The sequence below is a fragment of the Macadamia integrifolia genome, chromosome 1 (genome assembly GCF_013358625.1).
Source record: "Macadamia integrifolia cultivar HAES 741 chromosome 1, SCU_Mint_v3, whole genome shotgun sequence".
NCBI lineage: Eukaryota > Viridiplantae > Streptophyta > Magnoliopsida > Proteales > Proteaceae > Macadamia > Macadamia integrifolia.
The window spans coordinates 26,077,034-26,085,680 of NC_056557.1; the positions used below are offsets into that span (position 1 = coordinate 26,077,034).

The window sequence follows — 8,647 nt, forward strand, 5'->3', positions numbered from 1 at the left end:
TTCTAGGCACTCTTTAGAAAATCAAAAGTTTGATCTTTGGTAAGTAATAAAGTGAGAGGTTGGGCTAACTGACTAAAGTTCTTAATAAACCTTCTGTAGAAGCCCGCATACCCTAGAAAAGATTGAACGTCCTTAACAGATTGAGGAGGTGGTAAATTATCAATTAAATCCACTTTGGCTCTATCTACCTTAATTCCCTCCATGGATATTACATGGCCTAAAACAATACCAGATTTAACCTTGAAATGGCATTTCTCCCAATTCAAAATCAAATTCTTAGATATGCACCTTTTCAAAACTAGAGAGAGATGATGAAGACACTCAGAATAGGAATTCCTATGAATTGAAAAGTCATCCATAAATACTTCTAAGAATTTTTTGACCATATCAGAAAATATGCTCATCATGCATCGTTGGAACGTAGCAGGGGCATTGCAAAGCCCAAAGGGCATACGCCTGTAAGCAAATGTTCCATATGAGTATGTAAAAGTGGTCTTATGTTGGTCCTCTAAAGCAAGTGGGATCTAGTTATAGCTGGAATATCCATAAAAAAAAAACAATAGTATTCATGTCCAACTAACCTCTCTAACATCTGGTCAATGAATGGCAATGGGAAGTGGTTCTTCCAGGTTGCCACATTAAGTTTCCTGTAGTCTATGCACACACTCCACCCATATTGGACATAGGTTGGAATTAGTTCATTATTGGCATTGGGAACTACAGTCACACCAGATTTCTTAGGCACTACGTGAACTGAGCTTACCGGTTGGCTATCAGAAATAGGATAAATTATTCCATGATCCAAGCACTTTAGGATCTCTTTCTTAATGGCTTCCATCATCACTGGGTTAGCTCTTCTTTAGGGTTCCGTGGATGGTTTGGAATCCTCCATAAGATGTATATGATGTTGCACAATAGAAGGGCTTATACCCTTGATATCAGTCATGGTCCAACCTAGGGCTTCCTTATTATCTTTTAACACTTTAAGTAACTTCTCTTCCTAGCTAGAAGTCAAGTTTGAAGAAATTATTACAGGAAGAGTCTGGTCAGACCCTAGAAAAGCATATCTCAAATTAGATGGTAACTCTTTAAGATCTAGCTTAGGGGCCTCAATTATAGAAGGTTTGGGAATGGAATTGGAAAGGGGTCCTAAGGGCTCCATAGGTGTGTGAAGACTCAAGACTTTAGAAAAGAAATTTTCACTATCATCATCCAACTTATCCATACACTCTTGGAATTCTGAATCAAAATTAATATTAAAATTGGTAATTATATCATCAGAAAAATCCAAAAAATCCTCAATCATATTAATCTCTTCTTCCATATGTGGTCGCTTGCCTATCCTAAACATGTTAAACTCAACAGTTTGGTTACCAAAAGATAATCTTAGGAAACCATTCCAACAGTTGATTAATGCATTACTGGTAGCCAAGAATGGTCTTCCTAGAATTATTGGGATCTCATCCTTGGTTGAGAAGGGCTTGATATCAAACACAATAAAATCAATAGGGAAAATAAATTTCCCCACCTTTAGTAAGACATCCTCAACCATCCCTTTAGGAATTTTAACAGACTTATCTGCCAACCGAAGAGTAGTTCCAGTGGCTTTCAATTCTCCCAATCCAAGTTGCTTGTACACATGGTAAGGTAAAAGATTCACACTTACGCCAAGGTCAAGTAAGGCATGCTTAAGGTAGGTGTTGCCTATGACACAAGATATGGTAGGGCTCCCTGGATCCTTATACTTGGTTGCTATAGGCTGAGTAATTATGGAACTAACGTTACCTGCTAAGAACGCCTTTTTGGGCACACTAGTGATACGTTTACGAATACACAAATCTTTCAGTACATTTGCATAGGCGGGGATCAGGGATATGGCATCCAAAAGAGGGATGTTCACTTCTACCATTTTGAAGACTTCTAAAATTTTGTCCATGGAAGCAGTCTTCCTTTTGTTTACCAAGCGATTAGGAAATGGGATAGGATGAACATAAGGACTGTTAGGGATTTGCCCCTGTTCAGAAGAATCATTTTTGGTTTCCTCAACCATATCATCTTTAGTTTCAGAAAAATCTTTAGGTTCATCAGACGAACTTGAAACAAAAGGCACACTTGTGTCCTCAACTGAAGGAGAGTTAACAGGAGTAATAGATGAGGAAGATTTAGGAAAGCTCTGTTGGTACTCTGTACCACTCCTAAGGGCATAAACAACATTACATTGGTTAGAGGGCTCTTGTTGGGTCTGACCTTGTACTATATTCAGTGGTGCATTAGTTGATGTTTGTGAACTAACAGGCTGATGATGCCTAGGGTTAGGCTCTGGTTGACTGGGTAAAGTTCCTTTCTCCCTCTCACGCATAATTGAAACAACTTGAGTGAATTCTCTCGTAAGATTTTGATGGCTTGTCATGAGGAGGGCCATATTTTTTTTCAAGTCACTTATTCTACTTACCTCTCCAGTGTTGGTAAACCCAGGGGGTTACTGATAAGATGATAGGAGAGGGGCCCTAGGAAAACTAGCCTAAGGTCCTACATTTAACCTAAGAAAAGTATTTTGGAAAAAAGATCGTTGTGCAAAGGGAGGCCTTTGGAGTCCAGTTTGACCTTGATTATGAAAATTGGAAGGCCCTACTTGGTTGCCCTGATTCCAAGAGAAATTTGGGTGATTTCTCCATCCTGGATTGTAGGTATTATTATATGGATTATTCTGGTATAAGGCATTAACACTATCATTAGAAGTGCCCCCAGAGGTGTTGGGGCATTCTTCTATGAGATACCCAGGGGACTGGCACCAAGCACAAATCTTAACCAAATTAACTGATGATGGCTCTCTAGGAACAATAGTCTCAATTCTCTTAATTAGGCTATCCAAATGAGCTTCCTTGGCTACTATCCCATCCATAAAATATCCTTTTCCTCCTATGGTTCTTTCACTCTCTTAGGTTGATTCCCATTCACGGGTTTTGTCAGCTAAGTCAAGTAAGAATTCCCATGCCTTTCCTTCATCTGTAAAGGATGTGAATCCCTCGTGGCACATAGACTCTATCATTTGTTTTAGTTGGGTAATCAATACCCTCATAAATTATTTGACATAAATGCCATATGTCTAGGCCATGGTGAGGGCATTCTTGGAGTAGATCCTTGAATCTCTCCATAAGTTTGGAAAATGACTCACTAGGATTTTGCCTAAACTGAAGGATATCACTTCTAAGCTAATTGGTCTTTTGAGTTGGGAAAAACTTCTTAAGGAAGACAACTGTGAACTGTTCCCATGAGGTTATAGAATTTGTGGGTAACCCATACAACCACTTCTTAGCTTGGTCTTTCAATGCAAAAGTGATAAACCTAAGCTTAACAGCATCATCAGAAAGCTGTTGGATCTTAATTAGAACACATACCTCTTCAAATTCCCTTAGAAATAGGTATGCATCCTCAGAGGTCAACCCATGGAAGTGGGGCAACATAGTGATGTATTGAGATTTGAGTTCAAAATTATTGCCTTGGGCTTATGGTAGAACTATACAGGAAGGTTGGGCTGTTCTAGCAGGGTAGAACCTATCTTTCAGAGATTTAGGTGAAGGGTTTTGTTGTTGGTCTCCCATATTGAAGGGTTTTAAATAGAGTAAACGTATTGGGTTACTACTTGTTGGATCTCTTCTTTCTAACCGATTCTTAGTATTACGTACCCACTTAACACTCATGCAACAAAAAACTACCCACAACTAAAGTAAGACAAGCACAAAAGAATGGATAGCAAATTTTTTTTTTTTATGATTTTTATGATTTTTTTATTTTTTTTTTGGCTTTTTGGGAGTTTACCGGCAGGGATCCGGGGTTGCTCAGGTCAATTCTTGAGGTACTACTACAGGGCAAAACCTGTCTTTATCATACTGTGAGGCATGGCGACCTCCACCGATACAACTAATATTGCAAGTTGTTCTTCTTAGGAATTCAATAAAAGAAAAGAAAAAATAAAACAAAGCAAACAAAACACTCCGATTTACCAAAAGAAAGCGAAAAATAACATGGAACTGTCTCCCCGGCAACGGTGCCAAAAACTTGTTTGAGATTTAAAATGTAACCGCAAGCGTACGGATCAGTGTAGCTACGGGTCGAACACAAGGAGAGTAGCCACTTTATTTTTTTATTTCTTTTAATAATGCGAAAGTGAACCGATTAATGGTTGTAATCTAATTCTAATTACCGTCCTAAACATAAGTATCTAAAATAACGTCCTAACCATTCGTCATCTAAGAATTTAAGGACGCAAACCACGCAATTAAAATTAAATAAATAAATAACTGAAAATAAACAACCCACGCAATTAAAAAAAAAAACAATAAAGGGAAAAAAATGCTGAAATAAAAATAAAGTAAAAGAAAGGGGATAAAGCTAGAGAGAGACTCACAAGTAGGTTTCTCTACTTAGCCCGAGGGATGCATCATAATATGAGCTTCCCTACTTGACCAGAGAGTCACTCTTACAAGGGTTACTCTACTTGGCTTTAGGGAAAGGGAGACAATTAAAATAAAAACAATAAATTGATGGTTCTATGGCTAGGAGGGGCAAAGCCAACATATACACTAACCATAAACCTTAGGGGAAAGGGATATCAATAATGTAACGACTGAAAATAAAAATCCTAAATTAAGAAAGAAAGGGTAGTCAAAAGAGGAAATGAGAGGGGGGAGAGAAGACTATTGAAGAAGCCTACTTACTTGAATCAATGCTTGAACTTAAAAAAAAAAAATTGCTCCACGGCTCGTGATCTTGTCACCTAGATCTAAGCCTAGAACTATAACTTAAAAAATTACAACTCAATTGCATAAATCATAAACATAAAAAGGCTGAATAAGAATAAAAGAGTGCTTGTATTAATTGACATAAAAAACTATTACAAAAGTGATTAAAGCAAAAATAGAGAAGAACTAGAACTAAAGAGAGAGAGAGGAAGAGAGAGCAACTAAAAAAAAAACTAGAAGAAGAATGAATTGTATCTCCTCCTCTTACATGAGTTGTATTTATAGGGAATGGGGAGGTAGGGTAACAAATTTCTCTTTCCTAAAAGAGGAAAACCCACAATTGATAGTAAGATCTTTTGAGACCAAAAGTGCTAAGGTGGAGGAGAGAGAAGAGATAAATAAACTTTGAGAAATTTCCTATAATAATTTTTTTGCTTATTTTCTTTCCTTTTTTTTCTAATTTTTTTCTTCTTTTTCTCCCTCCAAGGGACGATTTTTTTTCTTGCTTTGTGTGATTTGGACAATATTTTGGTGATGATGTGGACGAGAGAGAAGATTTGAACAATCTCTATTTCTCCCTTTTCTTTTCTTTCTTTTTTTTTTTCTTCTCTTCTTAGGAACCCTTCCACGATTTTCCTTGCTTCTAATCTGATGTGGAAATTCCCTCCATGCCCTTAGTGCTTTAAGTGAGTGAAAAACAGAAAATATTCAACAAAATTCTCTAAAAAAACCAACCATGAGATTCGAACTTGAGATCCCTTGGTGAGCAAGGGAATTTTGCACATCATAGCTCATCAACTACACTAGGTAGTTGTTACCAAAAACGAATCTTCAATCACTTAAGGATGTGGTCCATCGATCCTTGTTGGCATTTGGAGTATTCCTTGTACCTCTGGGACAACTGCAAATGGGCTGGTTCTGCATCTCAGTTCAGTTCTAATCCATTATTCTTTTCCTAGTCCGAAAAGAATAATCATTTGTACGGATGACCAAACTAATGTATACTTTTAATTGAACACGTCCATGTTGCTCAGACTTTCGTCCTCTTCGTAACCATGAAAAGAAATAGGACCTCTTTACGTGTAAAATTAGAGATATAGTGTCCGATAGTCCTTAAGGCCTTGAAAATATAAAACCTGCAAAAAGAGAGTAAAACCCAAGGTAGCTCCATTCTAAATATGTAAAATGCATGTTTTACTACCCTAGATTTCACACATAAATGTGCTCATCAGAATTACCCCACACTTAGACTTTACTAGTCCTCGAGCAAAACAGAAAAAAAGAATAAAAACAAAAAAAAAACCTAACTCACTTTCGTAGGAATCACGGTTACACTTAGCATGTGCAAAAAGCCTTTAAACCCCTAAGTTACCCTAGTGGACGAGTTGTGTCTCGTGGGTGTTTGCAGTGAATATACACCCAAAATTCAGAATAAACTAATCCCAACCTTAGCTAAAGGTAAGGCTCATACCAATCTGGAGCAAAGATAATTTCTCTTATAAGGGACCCCCACACTTGAACTTTTATTACCCTTTATCAATTCCAGGCACTAGCATATTTCTTAATTTGGAATTCACCTCGTCTCTTCCAAAACATCCTTATCTTAGGGCAAAACCACTTGTGAAGAAATAGGGAACCAATGACTAAGGCATTGGAGTGTTTTTGACCAAACATGTTACCAAGCAATAATGACATTTGCACATTTTTTTCTTTTTTTTTTTCACTAATAAACTTTATTCTACTCCACCACTTTTGGCTTGAATGACATGGTGGAGCAAACACCAGACACCCAAGTTACTATGTAGCTTTGTTTTTTGCATATGCCCACAAAGGCAGTGATGCTAGAGTTACTTCAGAAGTTTCCTCCCAAGGAATTTCGATCAAGACACCACGCTTCCTGAGGTGCAATGTCCTGTCTAGTTCTAAGGGAATCAACTCTTATTCTTCTTTATACCACATTTCACATTTCATTTAAAATTTTGTATTTGTCAACCCATGCTAAATTAAAAAGAAGATCTCAACTCCAAATCAAAAGTACAAGGAACCCACAGACTTACATATGGTCCATCATCATAAAACAGGGGTCTCTTATTTTTCAAAAGAAAGTCCCATCTCAAGACACATGCTTGTTCCTTTCTTCTCAACAGGGTTTTATACGTTCAAAATGGGTACCTTCGTCAAAACTTTTATTTTCATACATCAAGCATCCGAATGGTATGATCATTAGCCAAAAGCCAAAGTAGGACTTTATCCTTAGCAAGCTCAAAAATAAAAAGAAAAACAAACAAAACAAAGTGAAAAAAAAAAACAAAAACTGGTTTCCCTCCCCCACACTTAATTCATGCAATGTCCTCAGTGCATGGAAAAAAATTAAAAGCAAAGACAATGCAAGGGGGTCATACCTGATTAAAAATTAGTCATCAGTGTAAAAAGGTTCATGGAGATCCATGACCTCTTCACTACTAGTTAGGAAACTCGAGGAACGGTTTCAAACGCTGACCATTAACCTTCGAAATTACCCCTGTTCCTGGATTCAAAATCTCCACAGCCCCATGGGGATATACATTATGGACAATAAACGGGCCATCCCATCGGGATCTAAGCTTACCAGGGAAAAGATGCAATCGAGAGTTGTATAATAAGACCTTATCACCAATTGTAAAAGATTTAGGCAGAATGTGTTTATCATAGAAAGCTTTGGTCTTTTCCTTGTAAATCTTAGAACTTTCATAGGCATCATTCCTAAGTTCCTCCAACTCAGATAGTTGGAGCCTACGGTGAATTCCCGCATCAGACAAATCAAAGTTGAGCTTCTTGATGGCCCAAAAGGCCTTATGCTCCAACTCAACTGGTAAGTGACAAGCTTTCCCATACACCAAACGGTAGGGAGACTGACCAAGGTTGGTCTTGAATGCAGTCCGATGGGCCCACAAGGCATCAATGAGCCTAAGGGACCAATCCTTACGGTTGGGATTAACAGTTTTCTCCAAGATTTGTTTAATCTTCCTATTAGACACCTCCACTTGGCCACTAGTTTGGGGGTGATAAGGGGTAGATAACTTATGGGTGATCCCATACTTTTTCATTAAGGCCTCAAAAGGTCGATTACAAAAATGAGTACCCCTATCACTAATTATTGCACGTGGTGCACCAAAGCGGAAAAAAATGTTCTCTTTAAGAAACTGGACCACCACTTTGTGGTCATTAGATTTACAAGGTATGGCCTCTATCCATTTAGAAACATAATCAACGGCCAAAAGTATGTACAAAATCCCAAAGGAATTAGGGAATGGTCCCATAAAATCGATGCCCCATACATCAAAGATCGCAACTACCAAAATAGGGTTGAGGGGCATCATGTTCCTCTTATTGATACGGCCAAAAGACTGGCAGGCGGGACAAGCCTTGCAAAAATCAAAAGCATCTCTAAAAAGAGTGAGCTAATAAAATCTGCATTGGAGAACCTTTGCGACAGTCTTCTTAGGTCTAAAGTGTCCACCACATGCATGATTATGACAAAAAGAGATAACAGAATTTTTCTCATGATCAGGAACACATCGTTGGATAATCTGATCCGGTAAATAAATAAGAATCATTCCAAAAAAAATGCTTAACTTGGGAATGAAATCTATACTTATCTTGGGTGGACCAGTGATCCGGAGTCACACCTGAAACTAAGAAGTTGACAATGTCAACAAACCATGGTTCACTGGACATTGCAAATAATTGTTCATCTGGAAAGTTCTCGTTGACTGGAGAATCGATAGTCAAGGAATTGGGAAGCCGGGATAAATGGTCTACAATTAGGTTTTCAACTCATTTCTTATCCCTAATTTCTAAATCAAACTCTTGCAAAAGTAAAACCCACCTAATGAGACGGGCTTCGGCATCCTTCTTCTGAACTG

General features: G+C 37.9%; 1 non-coding gene across 1 annotated transcript; it reads left to right on the plus strand.

Annotated features, from left to right (window-relative positions):
• The first annotated feature begins 3,108 nt into the window (after positions 1-3,108).
• LOC122086760 lies at positions 3,109-3,215 on the plus strand. Its single transcript, XR_006142531.1, has one exon. It is a non-coding gene; the product is annotated as a small nucleolar RNA R71 (small nucleolar RNA).
• The last annotated feature ends 5,432 nt before the right edge of the window (positions 3,216-8,647 follow it).